Raw genomic sequence first — 19,048 nt, 5'->3', positions numbered from 1 at the left:
CTCACACAATTTCAATCATAATTACGCATAACGTTATCTAGAGATTTCGCAAAAATAAGGCGAAACGACATGTTTTACAGCTGCCTCAAAATCCTATTTATTCGAAAGCAAAAAAAGGAGATCGTCTCGAGGTTTGCTGTATAAAACGTATGCATATCAGGAAATTAGAATATATACAGCCTATGTGTAAATTTATTTTTGTTTGAAAGTTCCATCTTTCAAATCTATCTAATCTATCTAATGCATTCGGTCTATACATTTTGATATCAACAGACACCAATTCCAATTAGATGCCAAAAAAATTTAAGGAATCCTCATAGCTTTAAGGACATTTTTTTCAATTCTGCGTAGTCGCAGTAAAAATCAACGAAACCCATCAGTCGAAATCCAATAGGCTTAACCCGATATGCAATTTGGGCTCCACTTTAAAAAAATGAAGAATTTCAAATTCAAGTTCTATAACTTTGCCACACCTCAAATTCATTCCCCGTCCTCCAATTAAAACATTTCCACGTATGCGAGTATCTTAGAGCACGAGTTATAGAAATCAATAAATGCATCTTGCATTAAATATTAATGATTTAATTGAGAATGGAGAACGCTAAGCAGTATATCAACAAACGGCTGTAAAAGACATTGCTTTTATTGAGAACCAAATCAAAACAAGGCCAGTCGACAACCTTTCAAAAAATAAACCAAATATCACGAATACATGCCCTACCATTATAACCAGGACAATGCTAGCGTTGAAACACATTTCAGGCCGCCTAAAATGCTAACTTTTCATCAACTACCATAATATTTAACGAGGTAAAGTTATCTGTATGTCACAGCCGGGTAACAGGCCACTGTTTATACGCCCCTTCATATCACACTCGACCATAAAAGCGGAGGTTCCCCAAATGAGGACTAAAAGGTTATGACCCCGCCATGAATAAGGAACTCGATATTTTAGTGCCTTCCGCACTTTAAGAGTGAGAATATTCATTGTTGTCTAAATTTTATATCTGACATCAGAAAAATAATATACGATTTCTAATGTTCATTAATGATGGTGATTTACATTAAACATTAAATTAAAATCAAAGCCTACATAACTGGCTATTTTTTAAAAAAAATTTATTGCTTAGATGGGTGGACGAGCTCACAGCCCACCTGGAGTTAAGTAGTTACTGGAGCCCATAGACATCTACAACGCAAATGCGCCACCCATCTTGAGATATAAGTTCTAAGGTCTCAACTATAGTTACAACGGCTGCCCCACCCTTCAAACCGAAACGCATTACTGCTTCACGGCAGAAATAGGCGGGGCGGTGGTCGCTACCCGCGCAGACTCACAAGTGATCCTACCACCAGTAAGAAAAATAAATAAAAAAATAAATAAACAAAATGATACCAGACTGAATTCCGTATCGAAATGATTTATCGAGATTCGCACCACTCACATATGAATTCGTAAATACATAATATAAAGAAACGTATTTTCCTGCGGCGGAAAACAAACGCACCGCTTATATGGCAGTCCCGCACAGGAAATTAAGCAGCAATACGTACGTACATAAATCAAGCGAAGTGAGACTTTTCATGCGCCATTACCTGTAACAAGCAAAAATGTGTGTTATATTTTTAATACTATATTTTTATGGCGCGGTATTCGTTACGTTGCCGTTCGCAATACAATGCATTTCGACAAAGAAACTCTATAAAAGATATATCTTTTAAGAAACCACCGATGTTAGTGATTTAGATAAAAATACATATTGACATTTTCGTTGCCTGGGGACATGTGTGGAATTATTATACGTATACAACAACTATGATCCGAATTCTAGGGCAGATATCGTTTTAAAGTAAATATGTACTATTATTATTATATTTTCAACTTTTTTTCCACGATGAATAAACAGCATCTCGAATAAGAAGCAAATGCACAGATTTTTAAGGAAACATTTTGTGAATCTGCATGTATTATTAATTACTATCGCGATTTTATTTTTATTTTATTGTCATTGCATCACACGTGCATACGGCCTACCTGATAGCGAATGGTTACCGTCACTCATGGACGCTGACAATGTCAGCGGCAACGTTAAGCCGCTGCCTATAAAGCCTGCGTCGCAAGATCCACGCATTTCAGTTCGAAAGTAAGGAGAATGAAATGATCATTAGAATTAATTATCAACCTTATTCATTAGAGCAGGCGTACCTACGTTATGTTGTTTATGCCTTCCACTTAGTCAGATTCCAAATCCATATAATTTTATCAGATATTTTTCTGTTTGTTTGTGACTTTTAGAAGCCGAGCGTTTAGAACGTTATGTAAAAACTAGTGCAGTATGTTTGGATTTAAACTTTTATTATGATTGTCTACAAGCCCATGCTACGGTGACTGATATTTTTAAAAATCATTTAATAAAATCATACAATAATCCAAAAAAACTTCCGCTATCTGGATAGAAGTATTTCAACTATCATTTTAATCCCCAACTTGCAAAAAAACTATTAGATTTTGCTTGGCAAAACTTCGTCATATCAGAAATGCATAGTTCGTTTTCAACGTAAAACTCGCTGAGCTTGCACTGAATAATAACTAAAGCAATTGCATCGAGTCCGGCGCGACGTGGTCACACGTTAATGAGCTTGGAGCAGAACAACGACCCGTGACACGGTAACCGTTTTATGTTATCATCATCATTCACTATTCGTCATAAAAGTGACTCGTAAAATTTAAAAAAGAAGCAAAATGACAATAATAACAAATTTAAATTGATGATGAAATACGATGATGATAAATATTATGTGAGAATGGATCTTCCATAATACTATTCTGGTGAGTTAAAAGATTAGGTATACTAGCAAGTAATAACTATAATAATAATTATCCAGCTGGGTTAGGGGCTTAATACAGAAAGCAGTTATCCTCGATACTGTGCGCATTGTCAGGAGGTTTCTCACTCTAGTTGGCTTGTGTCGTAGACACCGCCATCAGCTGCAATCTATTTGTACGTAGTATTTTTTTAAAACAGTATATATAATCTTTTTAAAAAAATATTGTGTATTTTTTTTTATTGCCCTTGTAGGCAGACGAGCATACGGCCCACTTGATGGTGAGTGGTTACCGTCGCCCATGGACTTCAGCGGCTTGGCTCTGCCCCTGGCATTGCCGCTAATAAGATTTTAAATAAATATAAATAAATAATAATAAAAATTACTATATAAACTACTAATACTGTTAGTGATTTCGTGAAAAAATAGTCTGCGGCGTCCGATAGCCTACTTTTTAGATTTAGAAGAAAAAAAAACAACGAATCGGATAAACAACCGATTCAGCAGTTTCACAAACTAAAAAATCTCATAGATGGCGCTGTATTAAAATTTTTCGACACTTCCGTTGCATGCCTGCGTGACGTTACACCTGTAAAAAATTTACCCTCATGCGCCTAAAGAAGTTTCACTTCAAAAATGTGAATTTAAATTTGAATTTCTATTTTTATTCTAAGTCTTATTGTGTTTATCGATGGATTTTGAAGAGAATAAACTAATTTTCACTTCCAGTTTTATATTAAGTTCCTATTATATTGAAAATCAGCATAACAAATATGATATTCAATATACGTGTAGTATAGAGACAGTACTGGTAATATAAGTGAACGAAAACAAAAACTGCCAAGAGAATACCAATGTAACAAGATGTCAGAAGAGTTTAGTTCATTCGAAATAGAGCGAGATACGATCTTGAGCTTCGAACATTCGATTCTCTAAGTCCCCAATGACATAATACAATGACGTGAGAAATGAAGTTTTCGAATTGATTTGAGCTTATTATTTATCTTGATGATGTACCGATGTAGTAATGTCTTAAAATGAATTCGTTTTTTTATTGTTGTTGTTTTTTGGTGTTTTTTTTTGTTGTCCCCTCGCTGTTACATACCAATTCAATTATAGACATAATAAATATCGGTTTGAAGGGTGTGGCAACCGTTGTAACTATACTGAGACCTTAGAACTTATATCTCAAAGTGGGTGGTGCATTTACGTCGTAGATGTCTATGGGCTCCAGTAACCACTTAACGCTAGGTGGGCTGTGAGCTCGTACACCCATCTAAGCAATAAAAAAAGGTGGTACCGCTGCGGCATTGATAATGTAAATTGTAAATAAATAAACCAACTTCGATTCGTAAGTCAATAAAATTGGCGTGCCTTTACGAACCAATCTCTTTGAACAGGTAAATAAACTTTCATTAAAACACACATCACGAGAAGCCACCTAATATTAATTTCTAACGCTCCGAGATTTACATATCATATTTGTCTATCCGTCTGTCACGGACGTTCAACTTTACTTTTACTCACTTTTAGCTGGGTGTGTGTGTATGGGTGTGTGTTTTTTTTAAATTGAAAAAGTAGCATCTTCTGAATGTTAACACCTCAATTTTGGACGAAAAAAACATTAGTCAATTGCTTAAAAAAATGGTAATTTTTAACATTAATTAAAATCCTTCAATTAAAGTTTATTTGTAATACAAAGAAAACATTTAGCTAAAGATTAAATTATTATTTTTTTAATTCAGATGATCCAGAAGGCTGTTCTGATGGTCACCCCAAAGTACTTACGACTCGTGGAAAATTTTCGATATATTGTTTTAGTAAAAACATTAATAACAACCTCTGTATAATTAGTTTTATAAAATATAATCTACTATTTTTTTTAAAATAATTGAAATTGGTGTCTTTTTACGCTTACAACTGCAACTACCTCCTTAAATCACATATTAATAGACTCAAATAATTTAAGAGAAACTAAAGTACGAACTTAATCAGGAAATGGCACGATTCCTACAAACTATCTGTTCGAACATCAAGTGCCCTTGGTAACACAGAGGGCGATTCAAAGTGATATGCAATTAAGCGAAAGCGGCAGAGCCGCTGTCGCTTGAAAATGCTTCACATCGATCTGACTACGGAATGTGATTAATCAAAAACTGCAAAACGATTTGATGTGCGATCGCATAAATCTATTGACGCAAGGCAAAGCTTATGACGTCAATTTTATCAAGATGATCCATTACAAATACTCATCATCATCATCAACAGCCCACAGTCGTCCACTGCTGGACATAGGCCTCTCCCAATCCACACCACTGAGCCCGGTCTGCGGCTCTCCTCATCCACTTCTTGCCGGCCACCGTGCGGAGGTCATCGCACCATCTAGCCAAGGGGCAAAATATAATATAATACAAATACTCAATTACTTCCTTATAATTACCGATTTCTCAACTGTACACACTAACCTACTTCGCTATGCGTTTGGCTAAGTAAAACTAAAATCTTGTTACAGTGTCAATTATAGAACTTTAAATATTTTCAGGAAACATGAAAATGAATAAACTAGATGTACGTGTTGGATAAACACACAGTCAAGTGCTCATAGTTGGTATTTATGTTTTGGCTAAAATTTCAACGTGAGCAATAGAAGATTCATGGCAAATGATTACTGAAAATAAGTCCTTTGTATTATTTTGAAAGCACTTGAACAATTATACTTTAATTGTCTGTATATGTATTATTATTAGCGGCTATTAATTGTGTATAGCTCTTGATCTCTAATTTATTTGCTATTACAGTCAAAATCTGTTATAACGACATCGAAGGGACTGCTCATATTCAGTCGTAAAAACCGATAGTCGTAACAACCGGTGATGTTTAATGTGTATCGTGCAAGTACAAACAAATCGATAGGGAATTATTGGAAAAATATATTTACATAATACGCGATTTTTCTTCAATATTAATTTGTTTTCCTTTTCTTTGCGACATTTTGAATGTTTCACGAATAACTCCACAAAGTTTTGGTGCGTCTTGTGTATAGATAAGTAACAAACTAACTGAAGAGATATGAAGAGCGGGCTTTGACTCCCGCATGCACGTGTTTTGTTTCTAAGAATTAGAAAAGACCCTACACTAAACTAAATCCTATTGTTTTCTTTCTTGATTTTAATAGCCATTGAAGACAAATGTGGATACCTATTCAAATTGTTTACAATACAGCTTAGCCGGTCGTTCTAACAGATCTAATTCTCCGAAATATTAGTTAAATGTGGTCGTTTTATGGGGTATGTCGTTATTACCAATGTCGTAGAAAGCAATATTTTTAATAAGGCGGTCATATGGCATTCAGCCGGGACCTTTGTTCTTGGTTATTATAACCGGCATGTTGTTCTAAACGATGTCGCAGTAAACGGTTTTGACTGTATATATTATTATCTTGCAAATTCGATACAATATTTCTAAATAATCGAATTCCTAAATAATGAATTGTAACATTCTCCTTATTAAGATCTCAATTGTTATAATAAACTTTTGTGATCTCATTCTTAAATCAAATCAAATCAAATCAAATCTTAAATTAAATTTATCTTAATACCTAGTTTAAATTAGCTGTAAGTTTCTCCTTAAAATTTGTATGCTAATAGGCAGAATGTAGTGGGATTGAATATATTTTATACTTAGACCATACTTATACCTTATACAAATAAATGAATTAAATGAATACTTAGAGAGGGCCTATGAAAAATTGGTGTTTCAATATAGGAACAGATGAGCATATTGATATTATTGCGACTCCAATTGTTGTCACTTGGCAATGGAACTCCAAAAATTAATATACTAGGCAGCAAAAAGGGCGACTTTCAAACTTGGAACGAACCGTAGAATATTTTCACAAATGCGAGAGGCAAACAGGTGCGTTATGAAAGTTTTACGTTGGTGTTTGTAAAGCGAGCAGAGGTAGGGCGACTCCGTGCTTATGGATATAAAAGTACGTTCATACCTTCAGACTTGATCGTACCATCATGTGAAAGTTTCCTAAAAATTAAATGTTAGACAGAACATAGCAAATACGGCTCTTTCCTATGTTTCATTAGATATCATTGTGAGGATACTGTTTTGGGAAAATGACAAAATGAAGTACATATTATTATTTTTTGAATGAGAAGCAGTGCGCGTGCCTGAAGACAACGTTTCACTTCCAAATTTTTTTTTTAATAAAATTTAATTAAGGTAAATTATATTTTATACATCCATTCATGTAGACTTCATTAGGATACATTATCGCTCTGTTCGAAATCAACGAGCTGAACACCGCCATGATTACCTTAATAACCATTCTTTTATAGAATGATAAATCTTGTTCGAGCATCGACAACTCATAAATATTAGTAGTATTATGTATTGATGATTCGTTTTATTTTACTATTTTATTGGAATAGATAAACAGACAAACCGTTTGCTGACACTGTCACAGTTACGGTTACCGATTACCATAGTAGTATCATTGAAATCATATTGCCAATGTTGCACTTTATTATTTGATCGAAATTTGGAATGCAATTTATAATTACTATTACACCTCGCATCGCAGTTTCCATTAAGTATTTATACGTAATTAAATTAAATTTAATTACCCATTGAAAATACAGTCGACAACAGCCCTAGTCGCTTCACTCTATACTGACAAAAATTGACATTTATTGTAAAGATTGTATCAAAGTGGCAACGAATTGTATTTTTTTTTTCTCTATATTTATCTGCAATCGGCTATATAGCCATAATCAGATGCGTTCCAAGAGGTTCGAAATGAATTGTAATTAAATAAATTACAATGCGGTGTTTAATTGAGCAAATATCAAAATTGTATATCTATTCGCCTATTAAATTGATTAGAACAAATTTTCAATTCCAAAAACAAATTAAACCAGATTCTTTTAATATTCTTTAAATTCTCCTCTTGCTCTCACAGTGCCTGTTACATTCGACTTTGCTGTTAAATCTGTTCTCGTTTCCTCCGCATCCTGAATAGAACATTTGCATGCATCGTCTCCTCACAACGTCGAAGAACCAGACCAAATGCATGCCATCACAAGGTCCTTTGGAGGGAGGTTGGTAACAATAGTACGGTACGTTTTTTAAACTCGATGGAAACGGACCATCGACTGCACCTGTAATTTTATAATTAAAGAAATGGAATTTACGTGTAATAAAAATCAAACCCGCAAAATATATTTTGCGAAATTACTAGTGGTAGGACCTCTTGAGTCCGCACTGGTAGGTACCACCACCTTGCCTATTTCTGCCGTGAAGCAGTAATGCGTTTCAGTTTGAAGGGTGAGGCAGCCGTTGTAACTATACTGAGACCTTAGAACTCATATCTCAAGGTGAGTAGCGGCATTTATGTTGTAAATGTCTATGGGCTCCAGTAACTGTGAACTCGTCCACCCATCTAAGCAATAAAAAAATTAAAAAAATACAAATTTCATTATATTCTAATGCCAGACCCTGCTTTGGGAAAATTAGATAGAAGAACAACATTAAGAATCTTTATGTTTTAGTTTCTGTCCAAAATTATCTCTTTTAACGTTTAATCGTTACAGCGAAACAAACAAATAAATCACTCGAATCACTAATACGAACAAATACAGCGTGCCAGAAAGAAAAGTTTCTCACAGATAAGTAAGCTATCTTCTATGTTTAGATTTTTCTGGAATATTTGTTTTTTTTTTCGTACCTATTCGCTGGTAGCCTAAGAGATTATTCCAGCTATGCCCGGACCTGAGAGAAGTTGCAACTCTAGCCCTGGCAAGAGCGGTGCTTCTCAGAACCTACCACCGGATCGGAATCGCGACCCATTAAGACGAACCGGCGAGAAACTCATTGATCTTAGTCACAGTTAACATTAGTAATAGAATGCTGTAAATACAAAGACAACGAATGAATACATAACATTCACGAAACATCATGATCTTTAGCTTTGGTGAACTCTAATTCCATGACGATTGACTAAATTGATAGATTAAATGTTCAAAAAATAATAATTAAATTAGGGGCTAAAATAGTCAAATCGCAGAATTTCTTTTTTTTATTTTAACAAAAAGAGGAGGCGGAACTCACTGACAATCTTGAAACTTGAAATTAAAAAATGCTTCCTTAGATTTACTGCTGCGATAAAAATTTCCAGGATATTATGAATTACCAGACTAACAATAGAATAGGTAATACTCCTGATATTCCTGATATGTACTCATGATAATACTTTAGACGGCAATCAAAATAAAAGTCTTAGAAAATAAAACTCAACTTACGTCCGTCTTTCACATAATCATGCATGTCCCTATAAGGTAAGAAAGTGCATTGAGTTATTAAGAACAATGCAGGCACGTACAACAGCAAACAAAGCGAACGCATGGTCGAATTAATTTTCAACGCGAAGCCTCGATGATCACCAATCAACACGATCGCAATCAGAAACAATCACATTCCGTTTTATTGCTTATTGAATTGCGATAACAGATTGATTGGTCTTCCGCTGTTTGTAGTCTCGACGAACAAATACTAAACGCCTTTACGAGAATTCCTTTTGATTTATCTTATTTCTTGTTCAAACTGTTTCATCGCATGTACCTAATTTTGTTGCTGGTATTATTCTTCGCTTTGCCTACTAGTGTTATGATGAAAGATTCCAATTCATTATTTATGTTCATTAAAGCTTGATTTACCTTAAGCGCGTACCGGAACGTAATGCTTCGGTTAAGGTTACTTAATTTTTAACAAATTTGCTGAGAATTTTAGCACATTTGAGCGTCGGAATTCACTTGCATCTGGACCGAGGTGACTATCAACGCTGATATGTGTTTTATATAATAATGTTATACTAAATTATATTGTATGTATATTCTTATTTTTCTGAGAGCATGGTTGGATAATATACGAATGAAAATTTTCTGTCAGAGAATGATATATCAAACTTGGCAACATTATTGGGACTCGACTGAAATCGTTGTCACGATTACATATCTAACGTTATACTCATGATTCTTGACTTAAGCATTCTCAAATGTGACGCCGAAACCCCATATCGTAAAGACGAAACGGTATACTCCGAGGCATTTTTACAATTTTATATTTATAAATCTAAAACCAGCAGGGGAGTTAAAATAGTTTAAAAAATCAAAACTTGAATGAATTCTGTACCTTTATTTACAGTAAACTCATATTTATAAAACGGAATTTAATAACAGTAGCATCTAAGATGAAATTTAAAAATCAAAGGTGCTTCTCTTTTTAAATTACTTTTAAAACTAGCACTCCATTTTTCATAAAAGCGAGGTGTAGTGAAATCATTAGCTGAAAGTAAAAAAGACTAACCAAAGTAAGGAAAATCGTTTTTAACGTGAGTATCTCGGCCGCACTTTTCACGCGATGAGTTACTTGACGGTGACGAACCTTTCCTATCTGGTATTACACAACAAAGACAAGACTAAATAACTAAACTAGATAACTAAACTTTTACAACCAATACGTCTAGAATCAAGTAGAATTTATTATCCGTATCAATATAACGGACAGGCGAAGGATCGAAATCATTTATCAGGAGTAACATGTTCGTAATTAATCAATAAGACGGATCCTGTAAAGCCCGGCGTCACCATGACAACGTGCGTTAAGGCCAAATAATAATTACAATCAAAATATCTTAGATTCACTGTCGGTTTCGCTCGTATGAAATTTATTTGCATATATTTCGTTACTTGAATAGACATTAATGCTGGAGGTAGTACTGATGTATTCATTTTTTATTTTATCAGACAGATAGAAACATTTCAAGCGAATTAATTACAGGAGATAAACACTATACCAATGAAGTCATATAATTATAATAAAATTACATTTTTGCTATTGTTAGATTTCTAAGTGTGTCAACGGAGATTTGGCTGGAACATTCCTGAGTATTTAAAAATCTTAATCCTGAAATTCTCGGGCAAGTAACTTCGGTCTTCCTCCTCTCCCTCTTCTTCACTGAAGGCGCCGGAGTCCGACATAACCCGATCTGTCCCCCCGATGTCCCCATCGATCGGGTATCAGTAAAAGGATTCCCCAGCGATAATAAAGAAACAGGTAATCCAAACGAAAGATAAATAATTGGCCTTAAGAGTCCGCAATGTACTTAACTAGAAAATAATCCAACTAGCTCCGACTTCGTCCATAGCAAAGTGGGAGAGAATGAAATATGAAATATGGCGATTCACCAGAAACTGAGAAAAGTATCAGTCGAAAGAAGCTCAACTACCGTATACTCGTAGATGTACCATATACAATAAAGTCAAGAGACGCTATAGATTATTCATTTCCGCAGCCACGTTACTTTGTAAGAAACTTTAAACTTTATCGCAAAATATCAGCCATTTGGTTAGCTAAGAACCACATAGTAAAACTAATCTGGCCTTTATGTGGGTTGTAATTCTACTCTAGTTGCCGCAATAACTCAAGGGGCATTAATTTTCATTCAAATCAACGTTTTGGGTCAACCTATAACTGTTATATCCCACACTAAGCATTCTGTCAAGGTTTTGTACCGAAATAGTAAGAAAAGTAATGGTATTTCGGTTTTAAGCAAATTAGGCAAATATAAATAAATATTGGAGGCAACTCTATTTCCGTTCTCTGAGTATTCATTAAATTTTATATTACAGAGGAAAATTAATTTGTATCGTTCATGTTCATTGAAATACTTAATAATACCCTATACTTTGTTGACTACCACTGTATTTACTGGTATAATACATATTTATAACTACAGCTGTAGTAGATCAATGAGATGAGTTCCATATTCACAGCAATTGCGTGCAGTGCACACGAGTAATGAGTTCATCAAAAAAATTTCATTCAAATAATACCTAGTTAACGTCAAAGATATAACGAAAAGCCGGTACATAATAAATTCGGATGTCGTAAAAGAAAAGTCGATAAGAATACTGGTACGTCCCGAGTTTACGACCGACCGCACATGAGAATTACTCTCACATTACACAAGTTTCATTAACTATACCAACAACTTAGTAACACGGCTCAACACAAACAATTGAATGCTCACATTCAAACACAGCACTTGCCAATATACGTTAAGGTTCATAGTTACTGTTAGAACACAAATTATAATCACAACGAACATATGATGAAATGTACAAAGCTGTTACAGCGACCAATAATTTAATGAAGCGTTCAGCTGATAAGTGAGGCTTGCTGAATTTGTAGACGTCAATACACTTTAAGATATTTAAACGTAGCTCCGGGGCAATTGAATGGAAAGGAGGGCACCGAGAAGCGAGCAATAATGAATTTGAACAAGTCCAGTTTTTGTTCTCCGAACCTGTTTATTTCGGATTTTAGAAAACAAAATTAGCAATAAAAAACATTCGAGTTAATAATATTTACTAATATTAAAACAATGGGCATTATTTAAAATTTAAAACATTATTACTCAGAAAGTAGTTGAGCCAGAAAAATGGGCCTGTCACGAGAAAGACACGACACTAATTACCGAAGTGAGTCTGTAACAATTTGTCTAGAAGAAACAGAGCTGCATAAAATATTGCCCAATATTATATAGTGTGTTAGCACGTTAATGGTTTTTACATTACAAATTGTCTCATAAATTGGAATCATTTGACGTTATCGTCTAGTGTAACGTTTCATTGAATAGTTAACAGAACAGAAAGTTTATGAGAAAATTTTGTCGGTGGCACCTTTTGAATTTTCTTTGATATTCCTTCTAGAATCAACCCAACAAAGGCAAGTCTGAAGAAGTTAAATATAGTTAAAGATCTAAAATATACTTACATTATTTCATTACCTTTAGTACCGGATTTCTTTGAGATAAGAAAGATTAAATTCATCGATAATGGTATAACCCCAATCGTGCGACAAATTATAATTGCCTTTGAAATCGCCAGACAAGACTACGACGCTCAATCCTTTCAAATTTTCACGATACTATGACGCAATATATTTTGGCTTCATAAATAAAATGGTGTCAGGTGCTGTTGTTGATTTACGGTTTACGGTTTTGTTTTTATATAGCCAAGAGCTTTTTCTTTATGAAAACATTAGGACTTTAAAATTACCGTAATCTTTATGAAAAAATAAAAAATATATGATTCAACGACTTTTGTTTCGTGTGCGACAACAGTGTATATACAACTTTTCGCTTTCTACAACTTACCATGACCATAAAACGGCTTTCTAAGTGGAAACTGCTGCCGCTTGAATAACATTTTAAGCCGTAGCTTGATGGAGTTAAAAATAATTTCTCTACTATACTATATTTTTAGATTTATTACTAAAATAAAGGCTTATACCAAAAATTCTCGAAGATACAAAAAACCATTCGTGTTAAGTACGTTTTTCCTTAGAAAAATTGGTGTTTTTTTTGAGGGATTTAAGCGCCGATATAGTCACCTCGCTTGATACAAGTATACCTGGCGTCTTATTATTTAGGCTACGATAACATTCTTCAGAATATACTACTGAGACTTTTAATTTTCAAGGTGAGAGTTTCATTCGCGTTTGTTATGTCTATGGGGGGCACACTGAACCAATACAACAAAAACACCCAGTTGTAGAAATACTCGCATGACAAATCGTAGTTTGAGGAGGTCATGCTAGAAACATTACCAAAAATGTTAACAATAATTGATGAACAATCTAATTTAAGGACAACAGACAAAGACGAAATTAGCATTTTTTGGCGAACAAAACCTACATTTGATGCCGTTAGTATAATTAAATTTAACCATCTGCCTTGTTAGGAAGGTGATTACAATAACTGTCACGATTGTAAAATTAAATCTAAAGACTTTTGTTTCGTCGTTCATCAAATTAAAAGGCACTCCGTCGAAGACGAAGATAGATCATTTGTCATCTGATCTCATTTAGAAGTTTAACTTCACTGATCTGACTTTATCTTGGAAATTACTGAAAGTTTCAAGTCACTTTTGATACCATCAGATTTATAAAGCTTTTGTAAATACAAATTTAGATTAGTCTTCGGTCTAAAGGTTGGTACAGCCGTTATGGAATCAAATGAAATTTCGTCCTCATATCTTAAATTGCGTGGCAATATTCAGAGTGTTTACGTCTAAGGGCTTCAGTAACCACTTAACCTTCTTTTTACTACGGCGCCACTCGTCGCTGGAGTTGGATTCATGTTCTCTATCAAATCATCGACTCTGGATGGTGTTTCTCGACCTCTTAGACATATTTCCTCGTCTGAAGAGAGTTATAAGTGTCCTACAATGACTATCCAGTGCTCTGTTATTCTCAGTAGGGATAATCGTCTATGCCTTCAACGGCAATTTCGAAGTTATTTATATTTCGCCAGTAATTGATTGTTCATTCGCTTGTTAAGAAATCCAGCAGCTGACCAGAAGAAAAACCATAAGACCCAATAAAATGTACATGCCACGTTTACATAATGTAATTTTGTTAATTAGCCTTAACTACGTCTAGAATTGTGTAAACGCAGAGTTGAGACGCGTGACAAAGGAAACACTGTAATTCGTACCAACTCAAAATCGAGATTTGTATTTTTTTTACTTGATGAAGATCGAACTGTACACAATTCTTATTTTGCAGTTTTAGTAATGAGTATGAACGGGTTCATTGTAAGTTATGCGAGACCTACTTATACCATTATAGTTTGTTTGTCTATCTATTACTGCACTGCGTTCCGTATTTTAGTTAAGTTCATTGTCTACTGTGCATATTTAAAAATTATTAACTTTAGGTCTACCTAAGGGCAATTTCATAGGTAAAGACCTATTATGATGTGACATGAGACGTTCACAACATGTATACATATGTATACTTATACTGTTTATTATAGGGTATTCTTCACTGGGGATATCGTCAATGAATATAATGCATCAGGTTTATTGTTTGATTAAAAGATAAGTTTTTTTAATCATTGTGCCTACTAGGTCGTTTGATTTTATGAACTACACTGCTTAGTATCATCGGAGCTACTACATTTTATACTATAAAGCAACAACGCGTTCTGTTCAAATGAGCATACCTGTAATTTTAATCTAATCGTCAATCTAACCTCAATTGTTTTGGCCGGTTGGCGGCATTTACTTCGTGAAGACTATTGCCTCCAGTAGGCCATAAACTTTCTGTACAGGTATTGAGTACACCTTACCTATTCACATGATTAAAATAAATTTAGTTATAAATATGCATATTTGAATTTTGGTTTATTAAAAGTAAACCTTTTTACTTCTTCTTCTTTTTCTCCACCTTATCCCACTAGGTGGGGTCAGCACAGCTAGTTTTTCTCTTTCATTCTCTTCTATCAGCCGTTATCTGAACACCCACTTCTCTCTTTCTCATATCGTCATTCACACACTTCATCCATTTCTTCTTCGGTGGACCTATTCTCTCTCTACCTTGCACTACCACTTCCATACATCTTCTAGTCACATGCATTTTCTCTCTACGTATCACATGTCCAGAATACGCTAAGCGTCCGCTCTTTAATTTGTTGCTTACGGGGGCTACTTTCACACTTCCTCTGATATACTCATTTCTTATCTTGTCAATTCTTGTCACTCCACACATCCATCTCAACATTCGCATATCTGTCGCATGCACTCCTCTTTCATGCTTTACTTTCCTCGCCCAACAAAAGTACCGCTTTCATGATCTAGAAAATTTACTTAGTTAAGCAAAAAGGATGCAATCAACCGCAAGATTTATTAAGCCAAACGATCTAAGAATTTACAAACTATTGGTTAACAAACGAACCAACCAAAGCCGTAGCTACCGAAGGCGCAATCAAACGAGCCACGGTCAATAATTTTACTTCAAACGGCAACATCTTGACGGTAATTGTGTTGGGTTAGAAACCTTTTTGCTTGTCTACGTCGTGCTCCAAGACATTTTTGTAATAAGCTTTTAAATGTACTTTTTTTAATTGGTGAAAGAACTGTAATTACCATACCATTCTTTGTCTTACTACGAGTATGTGACATTTAAGAAAGATAGTCTCAATCTGTGGATTTTTCGATCCATACAAGTTTCCGTGTAAAGTGAATATAAACATTGGCTGTTTTTATGGCAAATTTATTCATGTATTTTTTTCCTCATAACTATTACTGAAAATAATGGGCTTTCATTCGAATTTGTGTTGTTTAGGAAATGCAATTCTAAACTTATTACATTCGGGAAAAAAACCTTGTCTAACGTGTTACATCTATTTTCATCTGTGTTCAATTGAATATAGGATCTATTACTCGCGTACACCGATATTAATTTTGCTCCAATTTATTTTAATAAGTGTCAATTTTTCCCCCTACCTATTCATCGATAGCCTAGTCCAGCCTAGCCCGAACGGGTGCCGTGTAAAATCGCATTCAACTATGTATTAGTCTTTTCGCCTTAATCCAGGCTTTTTTCTAAAAACCTGATCACTTAGTTGACTTGAGTCACAATTTGTAAGCGTAAATTATGTTATGACTAGCCGTTGTAATAGCAATTAAAATGATGAGATTTAGGCGATGCCAATATATTATAATTTCGATACTGTGACAAAGTTATAATTATAAAAACAAAGGTTCTAGTATTCCAATTAGAAAACAGATTTAAAAAATTGTTACACATATTTACACTGCTACACACATTTACATACATCCTTTCTTTTTACTTTACTCTTTGGATTGTACACCAATATACAAGTATCAGCCACATTTGTTATGGTTGGTATTTAGTTTGACGTCATAATTCACAGATTTTATTTAATGTATTAAAATCATTAGCTTTTTATGTCGGGTATTCGTTAATTCTTTGATTATTTTTAAATGGTATAAGCTAAAGTATCGCATTTACACATCACAGATCAATTTCTATCAATACAAAATTTTTTATTTTATCAGAGTCAGAGAACTTCATGAGTTTATTTTTTGAATCCTATATAGAATGATATGTTATGTTCATTAAGCACTGTGTTATGATTTTCTTTAGTAATATTTTTTTGTGAATAATGAAGAGTTAGAGAGAATAAAGAGTTAATTGGTCACTGGTCTACTACATTGCCAGTGTTAGAAAAAATATTTCTCAGATCTATGCATAAATTATATTCCGAAAATTAAACAATGTTACATTGTGAGACCATCCAGTAAAATATTGGACATTTTTTTAAAATGTGGGCAGTTCAATAGCCACGCTGAAGACATCTAGAAAGTACGTCGATGTGTCTATATATTTATTGTTTTACTTCTTTATTATGAAGCATTAATTGAGACTATATTGGGATTATATTGTATGTTACGTAATGAACTTAAGACAGATAATATCGCTCGACGAAACCGAAATTAGCGGATTGCCTCTGTCTGAACTAAGTAGATATATTTTATCTCTGGGACTTTAGACCCTTAGTGTGACCTGTTAACAAACATTATATAACAGAAACAACTATATATAAGAATTTTTCCATGCAGTGGATTTCATGTTGCTTTTACATCCTCTTGAATACACTCTTATACAATTCTTTACATAATAGTTAACCAATAATTTTAAAATTAATAAACAATAACTTTCTATTTTTTTATCTTATTAGTTACTAGCGACCCGCCCTCGCTTCGCTTCGGAAACTGTAATTTATTATTGATTTCTCCACTATTTAATGGATGTTATTATACATATAAACCTTCCTCTTCAATTACTCTATCTATTAAAAAAAACAGCATCAAAGTCCGTTGCGTAGTTTTAAAGATTTAAGCATATATAGGGACAGATATAGGGACAGAGAAAGCGACTTTGTTTTATACTATGTAGTGAAGCTAGTACTAGTGTTGCGCCGATATATGTACCTGTATCTAACACGGTTTGAAAACTTACATTTTCGTGGCCGTTTACGAAAACAAGAGCTTGCATAATATATACAAATTGTTGTTCGGGGAACAAACGTACATAATATGAGTTAGTTGAGACCAGTTAAGAGAGCGTAGATTACTTCGGAACTCTGTAGGGTTAAGATGAAAACAAATCGAGCCTGATTTTATTCTCATAAAACCATTGAGGATGAAGTTCTGTATTTAAAAAAAGAAATAACTTTTTATTGAGCTGATTTTGAAAACGTTTTACTTATAGATATTAACTTACTGGAAAGTTTAGAATGCTCTGAGGAATTGCGTGAGATTATGCCGTCATATCGTTTTTGCCATCGCACCGCCTGCTAATGGAACAGTTTATCCATACCATCTAGAACTATTGCGTTTATCTACTGTGACTTCTGGAGGTCATTTTTACTACGTGCTACGCTTCGGAATGAACTTCCCTTGTCGGTGGTTTCGGAGTGGTATGACATGTCTTCCTTGAAATGAAGTTTGCAGAGAGCTCTCAACGGTAAGCAGCGACTTGGCTATGCGACTGGTATTGATGACGTACATCAGTGAAGGTAACCACTCTCCACCAAGAGAGCAGTATTCTCGTCTACCTCAAAAGGTAATAAATAAATAAATACATTGAGGATTGTAAAAGTGTTCCTAAGATTACTGCAGTGTCAATCTCAAGAGTTGGCACGTTTCAAGTTAATGTAGTCAGTCTACATCTTAAACAAAAAATCGAATGTTTCATTTGAGGGGGTTTCTTTTTCAGGTTGCAATAGGTACATAATTTAATACGCGTGTGAGGCTTCAAAACCAGATCGAGGGTAAACGCCCATTCTGATTTATTATTCTTTTTATTTCTGAATTGATTCCAATTCGTCGGCGTCTCATGCGTTCCATTTTCTTCTAAAGCAATTTTGGTTTATTGGATGGTAAACTAGATTATTAAAGTTGTGTTTATTACCATTGTGTTAGACTCTATCCTCAACACACTTTACTCTCTATAAACATCCACTTGTTTCTAACCTAAACCTTGTTCAGAACATAATTATTGCTAACGTGTGTGATTATTTCATATCTTTCGTCAAATAATTTAAAATTTAAAACGGTAACACACTATCTTGTTTAGAAAAATCGCTTCGTGTCCTATGGTACATCAATCTCTCCACATTAGGGCGCATTATAGATGAGGTTTCCATCAATCAAGAGCAGCTGCTATTTGCCGTCAGGGCCGCATTAATGTGATATACGAGAATCCTTAAACGTACCGGAAAATAAAAATCGAATTTACCGTTCTCAATAAGATCATCGTACCTAAAATAGTTAAGTCT

General features: G+C 34.3%; 1 protein-coding gene across 5 annotated transcripts in view; it reads right to left on the bottom strand.

Moving 5' to 3' along the window:
• LOC101744976 (peripheral plasma membrane protein CASK) overlaps nt 1-19,048 on the bottom strand; it is a 219,194-nt gene that overhangs the window by 152,564 nt on the left and 47,582 nt on the right. The gene's annotated exons all lie outside the window — the stretch shown is intronic.

The sequence above is a fragment of the Bombyx mori genome, chromosome 6 (genome assembly GCF_030269925.1).
Source record: "Bombyx mori chromosome 6, ASM3026992v2".
Taxonomy (NCBI): Eukaryota; Metazoa; Arthropoda; class Insecta; order Lepidoptera; family Bombycidae; genus Bombyx; species Bombyx mori.
This window is presented reverse-complemented; position numbering and strand designations above follow the sequence as displayed.